Consider the following 23,048-nt stretch of genomic DNA (forward strand, 5'->3'; position numbering starts at 1 on the left):
GGCAGGTACCTACAACATTTCCCGTAGCTCCACAATATAGACTGCTCTGGGTGTAGATGGACTCCTGCGCAGGTGCATGGACTCCGAAAGGAGGCAAGTCGGCAGCACTCGGTGACGTCGGGTTCACGCGGACATGTAGACTTCGGGGGTTTCCGGGATTCTTCAGAGGCGAGGTGGGAATCGAGGGTGAATGAAGACGATAGGGCACAGATTCCTTCTCCCTCCTACGTTCTCGAAGCCGCCCATCGATCCGGACAGTCAAAGTCCATGGGCAGCTCCCGGGCTGCGAGCTCATCTTTGATCCCCTCCGATAATCCATGAAGGAACATGTCGAACAATGCTTCCACGTTCCAGGAACTCTCAGCCGCCAACATGGTAAAATCCACTGCGTAGTCTACCACACTACGGGAGTCTTGACGTAGCAGCCTCTCTCCTGGACAACGGAGAATCAAACACCTTCCGAACTTCTGCCACGAACTCCTCCAGACTGAACCAGACTAAAGACTACTCCCACACCGCCATAGCCCAGGCTCCCTCCCTCCCGGACATCTGCGTTGATGTACGCCATCCTCGAGGGGAATGAAGAAGGCTGCAGCTCAAAAATGAGGGAGCACTGGGAGAGAAAAGCCTGTCAAGTTCCAGAATCTCCAGCGTAGCGCTCCGGAGGAGGTAAATGGGGTTCATGGGACACTGGGGTAGGCTGAGAAATTACTGGTGTGAACCACTGCCCAGTAGAGAATCCGCGGAATTGTATCGAACGCCTGGTCATGGCGTTCTGCCAGGGTATGGAGTCCCTCCATAACACATTGCAGTAACTCCTTGTGTCTTCCAATGGTAGCTCCTTGAAGGGAGACAGCATTGTGGAGTTGGTCCGAGTCTGCCATTAACTCAGGATAAGACCCAGATGCAGACAGCTAGAGATGTTTATTGACCCAAACGGGGAAGGTAAAAGACAGGTCAAAGACAGGCAGAGGTCCGTAATCCAGGGCAGAGTGTATAAGGTACTGAACAGTAGGGAGGGTCGGGGTCAGGCAGAGGTTCGTAAATGGGTCACAGTTGGGCAGGTACAGAACAGCAGGCAGGCTCGGGGTCAGAACCAGGGAAACAGAACTTGATGAAGCAGGGAGATGGGAAAACACGCTGGTAAAACCTGACAAGACGAACTGGCAACAGACCAACAGAGAACACAGGGTGGAAACGAGCATAAAGACAGGTGAAACAGATCAGGGTGTGACAATATCTAGGAATTCCATAAGGTCACTTTCATCAGTATGGGTGTTTTGAAATAAACAGGTAGTCCAAATCAGTGTTAAATCGCCCTCTAGTGGCCTCATGGGTGGAATGTTATTAATATTTTTCACAATTTCATAATTATTCAAATAAATGTAATGCCAAAAATCTGTTGTTTCTATGTCAAGCGATTGTTATATTTCAGTCTTCACTGATGTATAAAGTGTAATATTGGTATGCACTCAAAATTGAATGCATTTCAACTCTAACTGACATGTTAGAGGTGTCTTATTTTTTTAAGCCCATAACCATGTGTAAGGTGTGTACTTTTGTTTCAAAGTATATTTGTTTAAGACTATCAAGAAACACTGTGTGACCCTGACTTAGGCCACTGCAGTAAAATGTTTTGAAATAACTTTCAGAAAACAGTATGCAAGATTGATAGATATCATTAACAATAGTTTCTCCTATACTTCCATAGCCATATGGTTATGCCTCTAATCATGCCGCTTATAAAACATCTTAGATGCACACAAGCACCATTGTCAATTCAAATGTAAAGGAGTCTTTGTATTTAACCAAGACACTATACCATTGAGGATCTGCTGCATGGTTTGTCGTATTGGATCCTCTGCTCAGCTGAAGTGTGGGAACATCGCCTAGTGATGCAGCCTGCAGCTCCACTCTAGTTAGCCAGGTAGCTCTCTGGTAGAGGCAAGGAATCAGCAGCGGCCAGCTTGGAACACAATTGAAATTGGATAAATGGCATGCGATCAACGTTAGCTGGAGGTGGAACACACAAGAGGACCTCAGGTATGTGGCATGTGAAAACAAACAGTAAATGACACTCACGCCAATGAAGAAAAAAAATGCAGGCAAACTGGGATAGAGCGTGGGTTTGTCGGTATTGGATTTTGATACTCATTGCTCAGCTGAGGTGTGGGAACGTCGCCTGGTGACGTCAGTAGCCTACAGTAGTTTTTTTCAGGAACAAGGGGTGTCCAAGCATAAACATGATCATTAATCCCAGTATCATGGACCTCTTGACGCCACACTTTCCTCACTTACATCGACTCTCACAGTTATATCATTAACGTAGGCCTACATCTGACACACGTCTTGTGTCATCATGCAGATGCAGCATCACAGTGATATTGCTGTGACCAGCATCTGCATCCTCAACGACGTTTCTTACACAGTAAGTGTGATCATGTACAGCAGACGCTTTCGCATGATCAACATTCACACTTACCTCTGTACCAACCATATTCCTTTGTCTTTCAATTGGGCATTGTGACCCCTTTTGAGGACGATCAGGGGAGGAGAAAATGGTGGGCACAGCAGTCGGGATGAGGCGGACCTTTCCCTTGTCATCATGCTGAAAACACTCATGTTCAAAGTGATGGGCACAGAGACGAGAGTGTTGGCTTTGTTTGCAATTCATTCACCTGAAATCTGCTACCCACTGCTGCAGCCTGAGCTTGTCATGAAATGGGAACCTGTGGAGAACGATAATGTATTTAATAGTAGGCTAGGTTTTAGCCAAGTGTAAACAGCAAACGACAGTGTAAACAGTCCTTACTTGACACTAAAAGGTTTTATTCTACACCCATTTGAATAGAAGAAAATATAATAATTTGTTTGTATAGATCTTCTCAGGGGACCCCGACCCCAAGTTTGGGAAGCACGTACCGAGACCACCTTTTCATCCTAATCTTCTAAAAATAAGTTTGCTCAAGCAATGCAGACACATTTATTAATGTAATTACACTCTGTCTTATTTTTACTTAACAATTATGAGCTAGATAGCAGGATAGTAATGGTGTTTACCTAGCCATCTATAATTGTGTTTGAAAGCTATTTAATGTGAATTTGACACACACTAGCTTGCTAGCCTCAATCAACGACATTCAATGTGGGCTGGCTAACCAAGATACTAGCTAAAGAAAATCACTAGCTAGACAAACTGCACAGATCACTTCAAAATCATTTAATTGTTTTAGGATAAAGTATCTAGCTAACGTTAGTTATAGCCAGGCTGACTTGAGTCACATTAGATCTGTTACATTTAGCTTGTTAGTGAGCTGGCGATCTCACGAATAGCAAGATATCTAGCTAAAATGGATCCATGTGGATTCTAGCTAGCTAGGTAGCATATATATACAGTACCAGTCAAAAGTTTGGACACACCTACTCATTGAAGGGTTTTTCTTTATTTTTACTATTTTCTACATTGTAGAATAATAGTGAAGACATAAACTATGAACTAACACATATGGAATCATGTCGTAACCAAAACAAGTGTTAAATTTAAATATATTTTATATTCTTCAAAGTAGCCACACTTTGTCTTGATGACAGCTTTGCACACTCTTGGCATTATCGCAACCAGTTTCATGATGAATGCTTTTAAAACAGTCTTGGAGGAGTTCCCACATATGCTGAGCACTTGTAAGAGTAATGGAAAATCTGCTTTTCCATTACTCTCCAGTCCAACTCATCCCAAACCACCGCTCTTGGGTTGAGGTCAGGTGATTGGAGGCCAAATCATCTGATGCACTACCATCACTCTCCTTCTTTATCAAATAGCCTGGAGGTGTGTGTTGGGTCATCATCCTGTTAAAAAACAAATGATAGTCCCACTAAGCCCAAATGAGATGGGATGGCGTATCGCTGCAGAATGCTGTTGTAGCCATGCTGGTTAAGTGTGTCCTGAATTCAAAATAAATCACAGACAGTGTCACATGCAAAGCACCACCTCCTCCATGCTTCACGGTGGGAACCACACATGCGGAGATCATCTGGTTAGAAGAGGATAGCATACAGACAAACAAAGAACATGAGGAAAAAAAGGGAGAAAGGAATGTAATCTACAAAGTCAGATTGTCTACGTCTCACAAAGACAGTTGGAACCAAAAATCTCACATTTGGACTCATCAGACCAAAGGAAAGATTCACTGCTTGTGTTTCTTGGCCCAAGCAAGTTTCTTCTTCTTATTGGTGTCCTTTAGTAGTGGTTTCTTTGCAGTAATTCGACGATGAAGGCCTGATTCACAGTCTCCTCTGAACAGTTGATGTTGAGATGTGTCTATTACTTGAACTAAAGCATTTATTTGGGATGCAATCTGACACGCAGTTAACTCTAATGAACTTATCCTCTGCAGCAATGACCTGCCACTGGCATTAAACAAAGCATGTGTCCATGTATGCTGATGATTCAAGCATAAATGCATCAGCAACCACAGCTAATGAAGTCACTGAAACCCTTAAAGAGTTGCAGTCTGTTTTTTTGATTAGGTGTCCAGTAATAAACTGGTCATGAACATCTCTACAACTAAGAGCATTTTATTTGGTACCAAATCATTCCTTAAGTTCTAGACCTCAGCTGAATCTGACAATGAATGGTGTGGCTGTTAATGTTGAGACTAAATTACTTGGTGTTACCTTAGATTTTAAATGGTCATGGTCAAAAAACATAGATTCAATGGTTGTAAAGATGGGGAGAGGTCTGTCCGTAATAAAGAGATGGTCTGCTTTTTTGACACCACACTCCAAAAAGCAAGTCCCGCAGGCTCTAGTTTTGTATTGTCTTAATTATTGTCCAGTCCTGTGGTCGAGTGCTGCAAGGAAAGACCTAGTTAAGCTGCAGCTGGCCCAGAACAGAGTGGCACGTCACTGTAATCAGAGGGCTAATATCAATACTATGCATGCCAGTCTCTCTTGGCTAAGAGTTAAGGAGAGACTAACTACATCACTTCTTTTTATAAGAAACATAGTTTTTTCTGACCATTTCAACAGAACATCAACAATCAATTGGCAAAACTGAATATATACAGTACTTTCAGAAAGTATTCAGACCATGACTTAATATTTTGTTACATTACATCCTTACTCTAAAATGGATGAAAGAAATATATAAAATCCATATATATATATATATATATATAAGGTCCCCACCTGTGGACGTCGGGCCCTCATACCACCCTCATGGAGTCTGTTTCTGACCGTTTGAGCAGACACATGCACATTTGTGGCCTGCTGGAGGTCATTTTGCAGGGCTCTGGCAGTGCTCCTCCTTGCACAAAGGCGGAGGTAGCGGTCCTGCTGCTGGGTTGTTGCCCTCCTACGGCCTCCTCCACGTCTCCTGATGTACTGGCCTGTCTCCTGGTAGCGCCTCCATGCTCTGGACACTACGCTGACAGACACAGCAAACCTTCTTGCCACAGCTCACATTGATGTGCCATCCTGGATGAGCTGCACTACCTGAGCCACTTGTGTGGGTTGTAGACTCCGTCTCATGCTACCACTAGAGTGAAAGCACCGCCAGCATTCAAAAGTGACCAAAACATCAGCCAGGAAGCATAGGAACTGAGAAGTGGTCTGTGGTCACCACCTGCAGAACCACTCCTTTATTGGGGGTGTCTTGCTAATTGCCTATAATTTCCACCTTTTGTCTATTCCATTTGCACAACAGCATGTGAAATTTATTGTCAATCAGTGTTGCTTCCTAAGTGGACAGTTTGATTTCACATAAGTGTGATTGACTTGGAGTTACATTGTGTTGTTTAAGTGTTCCCTTTATTTTTTTGAGCAGTGTATATACATATATATACAAACATTTCTAAAAAACGTGTTTTTGGTTTGTCATTATGGGGTATTGTGTGTAGATTGAGGAATTGTTCATCTATTTTAGAATAAGGCTAATGTAACAATGTGGAAAAGGTCAAGGGGTCTGAATACTTTTCAAATGCACTGTATATAGTGTGGGTATTTGTATTAGGGTGGTCATAGTTGGTCAGCTAACTTATTGTAATATTTGTAAACAATTGTTTTAGTATTACATTGTCTAAAGCTGTTCACACTGAACACATCCCAAATTTCATCTATACAGCTAATAACAAAAATGGCATGTCAACAAAAGTTGCCATTAAAAGTGCGCTTTTGCTAAGTTACTTTGGACAAAATCAAGATGCAATGTTTTTTTTTTTAAATGCATCTTACTACAGCTCAATTTGAGCTAATTCTGAATGTGATTTATTTATAGCAAATTCTGCTATAACTTAAACCTCTACAATAGTTTGATGGCCCTAGGCTATTGCACTTAAAGTGCTGTACTTTATGGTACTGGATGTCCATGACATCCAGATAAGGTAAGATTACCTTATCTGACTGATAGCTAATCTTTGGACTTTAGCTCAATGGTTATTTGTAACCAATAGCATAACCCCTGTACCCAGAAATACTGCTAGGTCAGTTGGGTTTCTCATCTTGACTATGGTGCTCCTCAGCTATGGTTATTCTTAAATATAAAGATGTCTTGACTACAAATTCCCAAATTGAAAAGCATGGAGGTGTAATCCAAAGAGAACCTGCACACCATTGCGAAAGGCTATAGGCTGAAAAGTAAAATGTACTAAGTTTTAAATAAGTAGTCATAGTTTGTATACGTAGTTCAATGTGTACTGCCAACCCCTTTTAACATGTTCCTCCTCAACACTTAGGTTTGCCAGATGATCTCATCCAGAAGGGCAAGGACATCAAGAGCGTGTCGGAGATTGAGCAGAATGGAGACCACTTCAAAGTGACCGTGACCACAGGCACCAAGGTCATGGTCAACTCGTTCACGGTCAGCCAGGAGGCTGAGCTGGAGACATTGACTGGAGAGAAGATAAAGGTGAGTTTGTCAACCAGACACGCCCCGTAATTACTTGGCCTCATGGGTACACCTAAACATTGGTTAACTTGTACTTGAGTTGTAAATACACTACATGACCAAAAGTATGTGGACATCTGCTTGTCGAACATCACGTTCCAAAATCATGGGCATTAATATGGAGTTGGTCCCCCCCTTTGCTGTAATAACAGCCTCCACTCTTCTGGCTTTCTACTAGATGTTGGAACATTGCTAATGGGACTTGCTTCCATTCAGCCACGAGCATTAACTGAGGTCAGGCAATTAGGCCTGGCTCGCAGTCTGTGTTCCAATTCATCTCAAAAGGTGTTCGATTGGGTTGAGGTCAGGGCTTTGTGCAGGTCAGTCAAGGTCTTCCACACCAATCGACAAACCATTTCTGTATGGACCTCACTTTGTGCACAAGGGAATTGTCATGCTGAAACAGGAAAGGGCCTTCCCCAAACTGTTGCCACAAAGTTGGGAGCACAGAATTGTCTAGAATGTCAGTGTATGCTGTAGCGTTACAATTTCCCTACACTGGAATTAAGAGGCCTAGCCCAAACCAGGAAAAACAGCACCAGACCATTATTCCTCCATCAAACTTTACAGTTGGCACTATGCATTGGGGCAGGTAGCGTTCTCTTTGCATCCGCCAAACCCAGATTCGTACGTTGGACTGCCAGATGGTGAAGAGTGAGTCATCACTCCAGAGAACACATTTCCACTGCTCCAGAGTACAATGGTGGAAAACTTTACACCACTCCAGCCGATGCTTGGCATTGGGCATGGTGATCTTAGGCTTGTGTGCAGCTCCTCGGCCATGGAAACCTATTTCATGACGCTCCAGACAAACAGTTCTTGTGCTGACGTTGCTTCCAGAGGCAGTTTGGAACTTGGTAGTGAGTGTTACTGAGAACATGAAGATGTTAGTAATTTTTACACGTGACGCACTTCAGCACTCTGTGGTTCTGTTTTCTGAGCTTGTGGCACAAAACTTTGCGGCTGAGCTGTTGTTGTTCCTAGTCGTTTCCACTTGACAATAACATCACTTAGCTGATCGGGGCAGCTCTCGCAAGGAAGAAACTTGACAAACCGACTTGTTGTAAATGTGGCACCCTATGACTGTGCCACGTTAAGTCACAGCTCTTCCGTAAGGTCTTTCTACTGCCAATGTTGGTCAATGGAGATTGCATGGCTGTGTGCTCGATGTTATACACCTGTACAAACAATAGTATGCAAGTATAAACACCCTGGGACCACGCAGCCGTTATACCGCTCAGGAAGGAGACACGTTCTGTCTCCTAGAATTGAACATACTTTGGTGCGAAAAGTACAAATCAATCCCAGAACAACAGCAAAGGACCATGTGAAGATGCTGGAGAAAACAGGTACAAAAGTATCTATATCCACAGTAAAGCGAGTCCTATATCGACACAACCTGAAAGGCCGCTCAGCAAGAAAGACGACACTGCTCCAAAACCGCCATAGAAAAGCCAGACTACAGTTTGCAACTGCACATGGGAACAAAGATCGTACTTTTTGGAGAAATGTCCTCTGGTCTGATTAAACAAAAATAGAACTGTTTGGCCATAATGACCATTGTTATGTTTGGACGAAAAAGGGGAGGTTTGCAAGCCGAAGAACACCGTCCCAATCGTGAAGCACGGGGGTGGCAGCATCATGTTGTGGGGGTGCTTTGCTGCAGGAGTGACTGGTGCACCCTTGTCGTAACACAACTGATTGGCTCAAACGCATTAATAAGGAAAGAAATTCCACATATTAACTTTTAAGAAGGCACACCTGTTAATTGAAATGCATTCCAGGTGGCAACCTCATGAAGCTGGTTGAGACAATGCCAAGAGTGTGCAAAGCTGTCATCAAGAGAAAGGGTGGCTACTTTGAAGATTTGTCTAATGAGCAAGCCAAAAAGCAAAGGCAAAATCAGTGGGTGCAGTTCCCTTTTAAAGTAAACCAAAGTTTTAAAAATACGTAAAAACGCCATCTAAGCAGTTATCAAATAATGTTACCGGTAATTGCAGTTAGCAGAGTCAGCTAATCCAATAGTGAGATCGTGAGGTAAAGGTGGCATTGGGCAGAGGAGAAGAGTCAACAATAAGATGGCAATCAGAGGAAGGCTCCAGGCAGATGGAAATGATCACAGCAGCACAGTCAGTCAGCTACTGTAGCGCGCTAGTACTAAGCCAAGGTTGAAAAACTCTGGAAGCCTACTTCACAGAGAACAGAGTAAGTACTGGGTTTGAGGAGCTAGAGGTGTAACTTTGTTCAACTCTGAGTAACCGGTCATACGTAAGTTATGCAGGTAAATTTCTATGGCAAACTAACCTGCTCCGGGGCAGGCTAACTCCATTTGTCCTAAATAAAGTGTCTGAGTCACGAGTTGAGGACCAATGAAATCAGATACCCTCCATCTCGCAAAGATTGTCATCATCCCCTTCATTTGAGGAAGACAATTGAATAAATACTGTATTAAGATGTTTGTGTAAAAAATAGGTATTAAATACTATGACAGCATTTGCTTTCCAAACCGTATGTTTTCCACGCGACTGTATTTAGAATTTTGCATAAGGCAAATTACAGCCAATCATATAGTTCCCATCCCAGACTGGCAGCTATTGCTCGTGTACCCATGAGTTTAACAATCAAATGGCCAGGTTAAGCGGTTCCAAACCCCTTCTATGGATGATATGTCTGTGGCCACAACACAACAAGATGTTCCACAGATAGGAGCGATAGGAGTGGGGAAAAGGTGCTTGTGCATTGATAAGCACACCTATTTCACACCATAGACTGCTGAATTTGCAAGATAACTTTTCTTTCATTTTGATTTAGGCTCAAACGAAAATGTGGCACTGACTCGCCCATGGATTGATGTTTCAGCATTATCTCATTGAAGAGTTCAGTGTTCGACTTACTATGTGCAACGTGCACTAGCAGTTAAAAATATGCTGGAGTTTATCTTCTGTGGATTTGTAATGGCGGTTGGCAACCAACTTTAAGATGCATTACCGCCACCAACTGGATTGGATTATGGACCAGAGATGGAAGGACTAAAATACCCTAAGGAAAATAAATACATAATTAAATACTATATCCCCTGAAGATATCCCCAGCAGTTCACTTAATCTTGGCTTTTCAAACCAGTTACTCTACAGATCTAATAATAAAATCACTCCCTTTCCCTCCCATATTTCTGGCACTGAAATAGAATGTGTTCCACGGTCACCAGCGCCTCCTGACAATGATCACATCTCCCAGATGGCTGTTTCCCCACCAATTTGTACTATTGAGCCTTGTGTACCAGTCTCAGCATTGTGATTACACTTTCCTCCCTTCTCTCTCGGCCTGATGTCTCTGCCCCCACCTTTTCCTGAATCTTATACAGGTTTCTTCCAGTTCCCTCCCCTTTCCACAGTGCCTGCCATTTGTTTTTATGGTTAACAACAGCTTTACTGATTGACAATTCCATCTCAACATTAGGATGTTTAAGAACCTGCTTGTCGATCACATCCTCATTTCCATCTACTCCCACATGAGCTGGTACTCAGACGAACATCCCAAATATCTGTCTCACCCTTTACAAGCACTGCAAAACCTCATACAATACATCCTGTCTGCTCCGAGACACAAATTAATTTAAGCTCATCAGTGCTGCAAAGGTGTCAGAGCCGATGACTACCCTGTCTGGCCTCACCACCTCCACCCACTCTGCAGCCAAGAGTATGGCCATCAACTCCATTCTCTAAATTTAAGAAAGTGTCTACCACCACCTCTTTTTCCTGTTCCTTCTGTATAACTGACTCAAGGCACACAGTACAGGATCCATCGTTCCCCTGCCTTTTCTGAACCCACTTTGATCTTGTGACATTAGTCCTCTATTCTTCATAAAGTAAGTCAGCCTGACTTTCATCCTTTCCATAACTTTCCATACATGTCTACGCTATCGGCCAATCGCTTGAAGGAGTTGTAGGGCCTTCCCCTGGTTTCCGTATTGGCAACCACTAAAACCTACTTCCAGGCAGTTTCCCTTCCTGCCACACCTTATTGTAAATGCCCAATACTTTCTCCATTGCAGTGTCTCTGAGATGAGACTTCATGATGTAACACATCAGGAGATGCTACCCCAGCTTTAGCTAAGGCTCTCTTATCTCATGCAATGTAAAAGGGGCATCCAATGCATCCCCCACCATCTCCCTCTGATCCAGGATCCCCGGATGTTCTCTTCTGTCCGATTATTAGAGCTGTGCACCTTCACAAATGCCTGGGCTAACATCTCTGCCTTCTCCATATCTCTCACTGCAACAATCGCCCCACTTTCAGCACAGGGAGATCCCAATCTTGTCTGACCCCACTCATCCTCTTAATCATCCCCCATACCACTACCAAAGTAAAAGTTCACTATAACCATGTTCCCACCTCCCAACACCACCTCTTCCACTACATACTCCTGTACTCCCTTCACCCACTACCGTCCAGTTTGATCGGGCACGCTACTAATTTATCAACTACACATTTACATACCTGCTTGAGTTTGACCTCCTCATACTGTTTACATTTAAACACACCAAACTTCCATCACGAAGACCTTCAGCAGACACAACCTCTCCTACTTTACTCTCCAAATCCCTAGTCAACATGATCGGACTCACCGCCGTGACTCCACCCTCGTCCTTAAATTTCACCAACACCTGCGAACCGAATACTGAATACTGCAATACTGCGAACCGAACCTCCCTCATCACTACTCTCCTCCGACAAGACCTGCAAAGTCTCCTCAGGCTTCCTCTTCTTCTTAACCTTCCCTCGCACTACTCTACCTCCACCTTTTTCCTCTCCACCACTACACTCCAACCAGTCCTCCTCAACTCTTAACCCCCCTTACCCATCCAGCCATCTCTGCTCCAGTTACAGCCCAGTGTTGCTCAACCACCTCCACAGGAGGTAGCGGCAGGCAGACGTGCAATATCCCTGTCGTAGTACGGATGAAGTCTGAGTAGATCTCGCTTGCTTCGTAGGATACCCCTCAGGTTGAAAGGTTGACCAAACAAATTGGAGGACAAAAAACAAATAAAGAACAGACAAGTTACTAAACAATTAAGAGTAGGCAGGAATGATTTTCCACTTTCCTTTTGAGCCAGAGGTAAGCCTGCCAGTGCAGGAGAAATCAGTTGCCTGGAATTTAGGCCTACTAGTGTTTTAATCCCCAAAGATGTAACATGCATTTCTCGAAACACCAAGTGCGATTAGGATTGAAAGGGAGCGCTGCTCTCGGATCAACCTTCGCCATTCAAGTCTAACCTTAACATTCAAATTATTTCACAATACTGATGACGGATAAGCTCTGAGTTACCTACCACCTACGTCTTCAAGTATTGAAGTGGCTTATTCTAATGCTTACCGAATAAAAATGCACTTAAATCACTTATCATTGAGCACATGTTAGGCTACACATCATGAAATGAGTTCAGACAAATATAACTCAATTGATGGAACATGACATTTATTTAAATATGATTCAAATAGGCCTATAGTTAGCTCTTTATATTTTAATGCAGTCATCTAGGTTTTCATTTGAAGCATCTTTTCACCCATCGCTTTGTATCAATTGCAAAGACATTGGCAACTTTGTTTTGATGTTATCTGTGGTCACATATACACCATGTGATTCTATGCTTAGTGGAGATCTTCTGTGTATAAAGTGACGTGGGAGGGCAAAAAAAGCATCTAACGACTGACTTAGCTGTACGAGTGGTCTGCGGCAGGCGTTAGATTAATAGCGATGGTTTTGGGAAACAGTTCGGTGATTTAACAATGCTCCTACGAAGGTTCTAACAATGAACTTCGCCTTAAAATGCTTTTGGGAAACCGGGATTGTAGCAGCTGAGCAGGATTATGCCGTCCTCATGTGTGGGGGGAATCTGAATGGTTGTTTACATCACACCACCTCGTGATTGGTCGATTGTACCTTTCCATCGTTGAGAAATATCAGCGAGGATGAGGAAGACTGAGGCCCAACTCGGTCTCCCTCCAGCAGGTGGCGTTTGTGTGTTGCGTCGCCCACCAAGCAAGGAGTTTTTGTATAGAGGTCAATGAGAGTGTATTGAATTTGGTCAACAAAAAAATTAATGGCATATTTGCTATGTGAAGTTTGTTTGATCGAATAGAAGTTTCAAAATGCTTAAGTAGTTACGAGTATATTGATATCCTGTAAGTCGGACATGTGACATCCCAGCAACTTTGATTAAAAACACTATCAGAGTTGTCTCGAGATGGCTATGCATATTCATGGCATGAGGCTTGTAGCATAGCATCTCTCCATTGAATACAGGCGGTTGACGTCAATAATCCTCATCGAATATTCACAAAAGGATTACAATAATGAGATTCATCCACCAATCTTAAGAAAGAATAATGGCGGCAGAGGGGATGGCTGCCGTTTTACGGGCTTCTAACCAACTGTGCCATCTTGTGTTTTTTCGCATTGTTTAACTTATTTTGTACATAATGTTGCTGCTACAGTCTCTTATGACCGAAAACAGCTTTTGGATATCAAAACAGTGATTACTCACCTCGAACTTGACAAACATTTTCTTTAATGAGTCCGACGCAAAGGATATACTGCTTCTCCGAGACCAGGCCCAAATCCCCGCCAAATCCCCGCCAAATCCTCCGAGTGAAGAATAGACGGAAATACAGGGGGCAGAGATCGGGGTGCCTGGTGAAAATTTGTCGCTGAGTGGGTAACCCACCTCTACCATCCGTTCCAGTGTCCAACGTGCAATCACTGGAGAATAAACTGGATGATCTCCGTTCGAGGCTATCCTACCAACAGGACATTAAAAATGGTAATATCTTATGTTTCACCCAGTAGTGGTTGAACGACGACACATAATATACAGGTGGCTGGGTTTTCCATGCATCGGCAGGACAGAACAGCTACGTCAGGTAAGACAAGGGGTGGGGGTATTTGTCAATAACAGCTGGTGCGCAATTTCCAATATCAAGGAAGTCGCCTGAGGTAGAGTACCTCATGATAAGCTGTAGACCACACTAGCTACCAAGAGCGTATTCATTTACATTTTTCGTAGGCATCTATTTACCACCACAAACCGATGCTGGCACTAAGACCGCACTCAACGAGCTGTATAAGGCCATAAGCAAACAAGAAAATGCTCATCCAGAAACAGCGCTCCTAGTGTCCGGGGACTTTAATGCAGACAAACTTAAATCCGTTTAACCTCATTTCTACCAGCATGTCACATGTGTAACCAGAGGAAAGAAAATATATAGACCACCTTAACTCCACACACAGAGCATACAATGCTCTCCTGGCCCTACATTTTGCTAATCTGACCATTATTCTATCCTCCTGATTCCTGCTTGCAAGCAAAAGCTAAAGCAGGACGTACCAGTGACTTGCACTATATGGAAGTGGTCAGATAACAAGGCTGCTACGCTACAGGACTGTTTTGCTAGCACAGACTGGAATATGTTCCAGGATTCATCCAATGGCATTGAGGAGTATAACATACCTTGTGTCAATTGAAGCTTATCCTCAATACTGACAAAAGCAAGAAATAGACATCCGAACCTTTCACCTATTACTACCTGTCAGAGCAAGGAGATTGAGGTTGTAACCTCATATAAATATCTTGGAATTTTAATTGATGACGGCCTCTTTTAAATTGCATATTCAACAACTTACAAAAAAATTGAAGCTGAAATTGGGATTTTATTTTAGGAATAAGGCCTGTTTTTCTTTTGAAGCCAGAAGGAGGCTAGTATCAGCTACATTTATGCCTTTACTAGACTATAGGGATATTTTATATATGAATGCTTCCGCTCAGTGTTAGAGATCAATTGACACCCTTTACCATGGCACTTTGAGATTTATTTTAAACTGCAAAACCCTTACGCACCACTGCACTTTGTATACCAGGGTTGGCTGGCCTTCTCTAGTCACTCGTAGGCTCAGTCACTGGTATACTTTTATTTGGGCATTTTTATTGTTCAGAAATGTGGTGGGTACTCTCTTCGTTTGCTGGACTTTATCCTGCTAACTGTTCCAAATGTCTGAACTGAATTTGGTAAAAGGGCTTTTATGTACTCTGCGCCATCTTCTTGGAACGCCTTACAAAATACTTTTAAACTGGAAGAACTTGTCCCGATTGGTATTTTTAAATCACTGATGAATGATCTTGAGACTGATTCCCTAACCTGTCAATGTTTTTAAATTTGCTTTTTTTGATTTTGTTATACTCTTGTGAATTCTATGGTTTTTACTAGATTACTTGTAGTTTTTCATGTTTGTCTGTAATTTTTGTAGTGACTTAGACAGCACCATCTTGGCCAGGACGCTCTTGAAAAATAGATTTTAAATCTCAATGAGCCCTTCCTGGTTAAATAAAATAAATCTCAGTCACCGGCTTCATCAATAAGTGCATCGACAAATTCGTCCCCACAGTGATCGTACGTACATATCCCAACCAGAAGCCATGGATTACAGGAAACATTTGCACTGAGCTAAAGGCTAGAGCTGCTGCTTTCAAGGAGCGGGACACTAATCCGGACGCTTATAAGAAATCCCGCTATGCCCTCAGACGAACCATCAAACATGCAAAACGTCAATACAGGACTAAGATTGAATCCTACTACACCGGCTCGGATGCTCGTCGGATGAGACAGGGCTTGCAAATCATTACGGACTACAAAGGGAAACCCAGCCACGAGCTGCCCAGTGACACAAGCCTATCAGACGAGCTAAATGTCCTTTATGCTCGCTTCGAGGCAAGCAACACCGAAGCATGCATGAGAGCACCAGCTGTTCCAGACGACTGTGTGATCATGCTCCCTGTAGCCGATGTGAGTAAGACCTTTTAAACAGGTCAACATTCACAAGGCCGCATGTCCAGACGGATTACCAGGACGTGTACTCAGAGCATGCACATACCAACAGGCAAGTGTCTTCACTGACATTTTCATCCTCTCCCTGACCGAGTCTGTAATACCTGCATGTTTCAAGCAGACCACAATAATCCCCGTGCCCAAGAAAGCGAAGGTAACCTTCCTAAATGACTACCGGCCCGTAGCACTCACGTCAGTAGCCATGAAGTGTTTTGAAAGGCAGGTCATGGCTTACATCAACACAATCCTCCTGGAAACACTGGACCCCCTCCAATTCTCATACCGCCCCAACCGATCCACAGATGAGGCAATCTCTATTGCACTCCACACTGCCCTTTCCCACCTGTACAAAAGGAACACCTGTGTGAGAATGCTGTTAATTAAATACAGCTCAGCATCAGTGTCCACAAAGCTCAAGACTAAGCTAAGGACTTTGACACCTCCCTCTGCAACTGGATCCTGGACTTCCGAACAGGCCACCCCCAGGTGGTAAGAGTAGGCAACAACATGACTGTCACGCTGATCCTTAACACTGGGGCCCCTCAGGGCTTAGTCCCCTACTGCACTCCCTGTTCACCCATGACTGCGTGGCCAAGCACGACTCCAACACCATCATTAAGTTTTCTGACGACAAAACAGTGGTAGGCCTGTTCACCAACAACGATGAGACAGCCTATAAGGAGGTCGTCAAGAGACCTGGCAGTGTGGTGCCAGGACAAGAACGTCTCCCTCGACGTGAGTAAGACAAAGGAGCTGATCATGGACTACAGGAAAAGGAGTGCCGAACATGCCCCCATTCTCATCAACGGGGCTGTAGTGGAGCGGGACGAGAGTTTCAAGTTCCTTGGTGTCCACATCAACAAACTATCATGGGTCAAACATACCAAGACAGTCGAAGTGGGCACGACAAAACATTTTCCCCAACAGGAAACTGAAAAGATTTGTCATGGGTCCCCAGATCCTCAAAGTTCTACAGCTGCACCATCTAGAGCATCCTGGCTGGTTACATCACCGCCTGGTATGGCAACTGCTCGGCATCCAACCGTAAGATGCTACAGAGTGTAGTGCATACGGCCCAGTCCATCACTGGGGCCAAGTTTCCTGCCATCCAGGACCTATATAGTAGGAAGTGTCAGAGGAAAGACCATAAAATTGTCAGACTCCAGTCACCCAAGTTATAGACTTGTTTTCTCTGCTACCGCACGGAAAGCGGTACCGGACCACCAAGTCTAGATCCAAAAAGCTCCTTAACAGCTTCTACCCCCAAGCCATAAGACTGCTGAACAATTAGTCAAATGACCACCAGGACTATTTACATTGACACTCCCCTACCTCCCTTGTTTACACTGCTGCTACTCTGTTTATCTATGCATAGTCACTTTACCCCTACCTACATGTACAAATTACCTCCACTAACCTGTACCCCCGCACATTGACTAGGTACCGGTACCCCCTGGATATAGCCTCGTTATTTCATTGTTACTTTTTTTTACTTTTGTTTATTTAGTAAATATTTTCTTAACTCTATTTTACTGCATTGTTGGTTAACTTCTCTGGGATATGTGGGACGCTAATGTCCCACTTGGCCAAAAACCAGTAAAAATGCAGAGCGCCAAATTCAAATAAATTACTATAAAAATCAAACTTTCATTAAATCACACATGAAAGATACCAAATTAAAGCTACACTTGTTGTGAATCCAGCCAACATGTCAGAATTCAAATAGGCTTTACGACGAAAGCACACCAAACGATTGTTAGGTCAGAGCGAAGTCACAGAAAAACACAGCCATTTTTCCAGCCAAAGAGAGGAGTAACAAAAAGCAGAAATAGAGAAAATTAATCACTAACCTTTGATCTTCATCAGATGACACTCATAGGACTTCATGTTACACAATACATGTATGTTTTGTTTGGTAAAGTTCATATTTATATCCAAAAATCTGATTTTAGGCTGGACGCTACTGTCTCACTTGGCCAAAAGCCAGAGAAAATGCAGAGCGACAAATTCAAATAAATTACTATAAAAATCAAACTTTCATTAAATCACACATGAAAGATGCCAAATTAAAGCTACACTGGTTGTGAATCCAGCCAACATGTCAGAATTCAAATAGGCTTTTTGGCGAAAGCAAACGATGCTATTATCTGAGGATAGCACCATAATAAACAAAGAGAGAGAAGCATATTTCAACCCTGCAGGCGCGACACAAAACGCAGAAATAAAAATATAATTCATGCCTTACCTTTGACGAGCTTCTGTTGTTGGCACTCCAATATGTCCCATAAACATCACAAATGGTCCTTTTGTTCAATTAATTCTGTCGATATATATCCAAAATGTCCATTTATTTGGCGCGTTTGATCCAGAAAAACACCGGTTCCAACTTGTGAAACGTGACTACAAAATATCTCAAAAGCTACCTGTAAACTTTGCTAAAACATTTCAAACTACTTTTGTAATACAACCTTAGGTATTTTTTTACGTAAATAATCGATAAAATGGAAGACGGAATGATCTGTGTTCAATACAGGATTAAAACAAACTGTAGCTAGCTTTCTGGTCACGCTCCTCTAACAAACAGTACACAACAAGTGACCCTCGTTCAAAATGGCCGTACTTCTTCATTACACAAAGGAAAAAACCTCAAACAATTTCTAAAGACTTGACATCCAGTGGAAGCGGTAGGAACTGCAAGAAGGTCAATTAGAAATCTGGATTGCCATTGAAAAGAGTGACCTCAAAAAAATCTGAATGGTTTGTCCTCGGGGTTTCGCCTGCTAAATAAGTTATGTTATACTCACAGACATGATTCAAACAGTTTTAGAAACGTCAGAGTGTTTTCTATCCAGATCTACTAACAATATGCATATCTTATCTTCTGGGGATGAGTAGCTGGCAGTTGAATTTGGGTATGCTTTTCATCCAAACGTGAAAATGCTGCCCCCTATCCTAGAGAAGTTAAGGAAAACCTCAAATGTAATGGCAAAATGTAGATTTCCACCTAAATAGACATACCCAAAAGTAACTGCTATTCATGTGTAATTACATGATTCTGACATGCAAAAACATAGTATATTTGGAATGAAGACATCTGGGAGATTGTGGAAATTATCAGAAGCTAGATAGGCGTTACATAGTTCGGAATACACAAGATCAAGGACACACAATAACCGTTATTCTATTTTGAAAGTCATCTTTCATTGACAAGCTAAACGTGAATAATTGATGACAAGAGCTGGAAACACATCAGATGGCTTCCAAAACATGTGAACAATATAATTTTAAAAAATGGGATTGATAGACCTAACAACTAGAAATGGGCAGATGTTTTAGTAAGTGGTGTCAGGTATGGTCACGGGACATTTCCAAGTGTCCATAAACTTCTCCAAAGTGGCATATGTCTGTAAATTAGATCATTCCAGTGCTATTAAATATTTGCAAACCCTAAATGCTATTTGTTAAGTATAAAAACAATTTCTACTAGGGATGCACGATATAAATCGGTGAACATATCGGAATCGGACGATATTAGCTAAAAATGCCAACATCGGTATCGGCCCGATGTCTAGTTTAATGCCGATGTGCAAAACCGATGTCAAAGCTGACGTGCATACCTATATGACGTAATGACGCCACGTAAAATTTTGCGCTACACGTACAACACATAATTCCTAATCTAGCCCACAATGTCTGTTGTGTGGATCGAACAGTCAACAAGTCGAGCAGTCATTTGAAAGAGTAAGAAAAATTCAGTGAGACAACTCAAAGGCGAAATCCATTAACGCCAAGATAATGGAATTCATTGCCCTTGACAATCAACCGTTCACTGTCGTAGGTGATGTTGGCTTTCACTGACTGGTCGACCACTCCGGTAACCTTTGCCATACCAGAGTTACACAGTCATAGTGTCACTGCTATTAGCTTCACGACATAGTATGGAACGCCGTTTGGGTATTTGCGTGTCAAAAACGACACACGTCAAATAACACTATTAGACGAGTCAAATAACAGTTTTTGATGCGTTAAATAAGCTTTTCATTTTACGTCAAATAACACAACATTCTATAATAGAACCGTGTTCTGAATTTGCACGTGCAAGCCAAGCGCCACCACTACTATCAGTAGCACTGTCAAAGCTGTACAAAAAAGTCTGCAAACACCGGCCACGAACGATGTGTTTACAATACCACGTTGGTAATAAAGCATTATTTGTTAGACCGCAACTTCTGGGGTTGTTAGCTTTAGCTTGGTACCTAGCTAGCACCAAAACAACCAGCCTGAAAACAATGACCAGTAGAAACTGCAGTCATTTTCATTATTCTTAGCAATGATTCAGGAATCCTTGTGAGTAAGTATTAGCTAGGTAGCCACTTGTTGAAATTGAACTTAAGTTCCTGAAAATAAATAGCTAGCCAGCTACTTAACCCTGTTGCCCAAAGCTAATGTTATAAGCAGCCAGCTAGCTTCATCTGGCTAGTGAGCCTCGACGGGACCGGGTTATGTGTTGTGAAGCTAGCCACGATAAGGATTAGGCACAATAGTGGAATTTGCGGTTTGCCTTCAAAATAACAGTATGTCTTTGAAAGCGATGCAGAAGGTTACACTTGGTGGAATCATGCCATATTTAGACTAGATAATGTTAAATAAGGTTGGAATGTGAAGCAATGAAATGGGGTATCAGTCTACTTTGACACCCACAGAACACAAATGTGAAGACTTTATGCAAATTTAGCGTTGTAACTCTTATCGTGGGACTGAAAACCTCCCCAGTCAGCCTATTGTGTGTATTGGCATTCATATTGCACTGTACAGCGTCACCTAAGGATTGGGGATCAAAGAAATGGGATATCAGTCTACTTAATACCCAATATTTTTTCCCAACATCCTCAGAGTTATCAGACTCAAACATCCACGCAGTATTGTTTTTCCTCTGGAATAGTGTTCTACACATAGGTTGACAATAAATGTGACTCAATTCAGTTGTTTCAGAGTGCCGCAATAAGACCTACGACGCTAATGTTGTGTCACTGAGTAGACTGATACTCTATGTCATTGATCCACAACCCATAGGTAAGGCTGTACAGTGAAATAAGTATGCCCCAATGCAATTCTAAAGCATAATGCATCCAGTGCGATTTCAACAGATTTCTGTTGATTTTATATAACATTCCAACCTCGTTTAGCATGATCTACACAATTATGGCATAATTCTACTATTTGTATTAATTTGCATCACTGTCAATTACATACTTTTATTTGGAAGGCTAACCGCAAAGTACACTATTGTTGCTACCTTATTGTGGCTAGCTTCACAAAAATGGGTCCTATCACCATTAATCAAATAAGAACCGTCTTATAAATTATTGTTATTTTAGATGATGACACATAGCTATAGTTAGCTAGCTACTGAAACAGATTGTTGTTTTGCTATGTTTTTGGGGAAGACTATTGTTTGCAACCATGAGCTAGCTTCTTTTTTTATGACCAGCACTGTAGGTGCCCGAAACAATTTTACCAGCATCATAGCATACGTATTGATGAATCGTTGTAACATATGAAATACTAGTGATAGTGTAATCAATGTGTTATAACTACGTAAAAGATGTATGAACACGTTAAATGATTGTGACGTGCAGTCATATTCAGGTCCTGATTGGTCAACATGCTTATTTGACATGTGAATTAGTGTTATTTGACACGCAAAGACCCAAACGGCGTTCCATAGTATGAGAAATCCTGGTTGAGAATGAAACGACTGAACAACGAAACAGCACAGCAAGCAAGTGAAAGAAATAGGTTTTGATTATGTTTTACGGGTAATGGGGCCATATGTAAATGCAAACAAAATTACTTTTTGGTCAGTGGCGTGTGTGTGTGTGTGTGTGTGTGTGTGTGTGTGTAAGGCAAAGCAGTTAAGAACAAATTCTTATTTACAATGACGGCCAAACCCGGACGACGCTGGGCCAATTGTGCGCTGCCCTATTGGACTCCCAATCAAGGCCAGATGTGATACAGCCTGGATTCGAACCAGGGACTGTAGTGACGCCTCTTGCACTGAGATGCAGTGCCTTAGACCGCAGCGCCTGTGTGTGTGTTAAGCGTTCTAATACAGTTAAATAGTTAAAAGGTCGCTAAAAAATGTAATATCGGTATCGTTTTTTGGGGGGGGGGGGGGTAAGGAAAATATCAGATATCAGTATCGGCCAAAAATGTAATAACGGTGTATCACTAATTTCTACCATATAAACCTCAATCAAACATTGTGGTGGTGTTATGGGGTATCCAGGGTACATTCAAGTGTCCTTTCAATCTCTCCAGTGTTCGAATGTGGCAATGTTTTTGCACACTGGATGTGCCAAAATGTTCTACAACACCAACCTCTCAAACATTGTGGTGGTGTCTGGAGATATGGATGCAGACAGCGCATAAGTAGGCAACAACATATTTTTGATGCGCAAAGATAGTCACTTGGTGGACATTCGATGATGCAATTAGGTTATACATCAGATAACATTGACAAGAGGCTAGATTTGTTCTTACCAACCTAACGATTAATGTGATAATCCCCATGTAACTATAGCTCAAACACAGACCAAATCGAAGCTTACCTTGTGTAAGATGTTTGCTGAAAAAGTTGTGTAAAATAATAATTTCGACTCTCGGGTCTGGTGATCGATAACGGTAAGTCACAGGCAGACAAAGCAGATATCCGCATGACCTGTGGAGTCCCGGCTTTCGGTGTGTACCAACGTACTCCGTGTTTATTTCGTTTATGCTTCACAACGCTAACCGGAATGTAGGTAGCAGCCATCTTAAAATGAGGTAATTTGCTCGGCCTCCCCTTTATAAATTTGTATGCCCATATATGTTAGTAAAATGTGACGGTACTGATCAATAGCCAATATACTCAGCTTTCCGCAAACACCATGCTTTTGCAGAATGGGGCTACCGTTCTCATACCAGACTGAATTGAAACAAATATGGGGACTCCGAGTCAGTGCTTGACTTGGAATGAAATAGGCGCCAGTACTCATTTTAGGTGCCGGTAATGTTTACATTTAGGTACAAGAGCTCCACAATCCTTTAGAGCTAATATTTTATAAGGGCAACAGGAGCAAAACATTTGAGGTGCCAGTACTCAGGTCCGGTGAGCTCCTGCCAAAGTTAAGCACTGGGTTTATCCAGTAAGTTACTGGGAGCGTGTGAGTCTTTTTTTATA

At 42.4% G+C, this 23,048-nt stretch overlaps 1 long non-coding RNA gene across 1 annotated transcript; it reads right to left on the reverse strand.

Moving 5' to 3' along the window:
- Nucleotides 1-907: 907 nt before the first annotated feature.
- Nucleotides 908-22,967, reverse strand: LOC139552328 (uncharacterized). Its single transcript, XR_011670414.1, has 5 exons — nt 22,438-22,967; nt 2,483-2,729; nt 2,083-2,199; nt 1,823-1,966; nt 908-1,163 (listed from the first exon to the last, which is right to left on the reverse strand). It is a non-coding gene; the product is annotated as an uncharacterized lncRNA (long non-coding RNA).
- Nucleotides 22,968-23,048: the final 81 nt, after the last annotated feature.

Source organism: Salvelinus alpinus, chromosome 24 (genome assembly GCF_045679555.1).
Source record: "Salvelinus alpinus chromosome 24, SLU_Salpinus.1, whole genome shotgun sequence".
NCBI classification, from domain to species: Eukaryota; Metazoa; Chordata; class Actinopteri; order Salmoniformes; family Salmonidae; genus Salvelinus; species Salvelinus alpinus.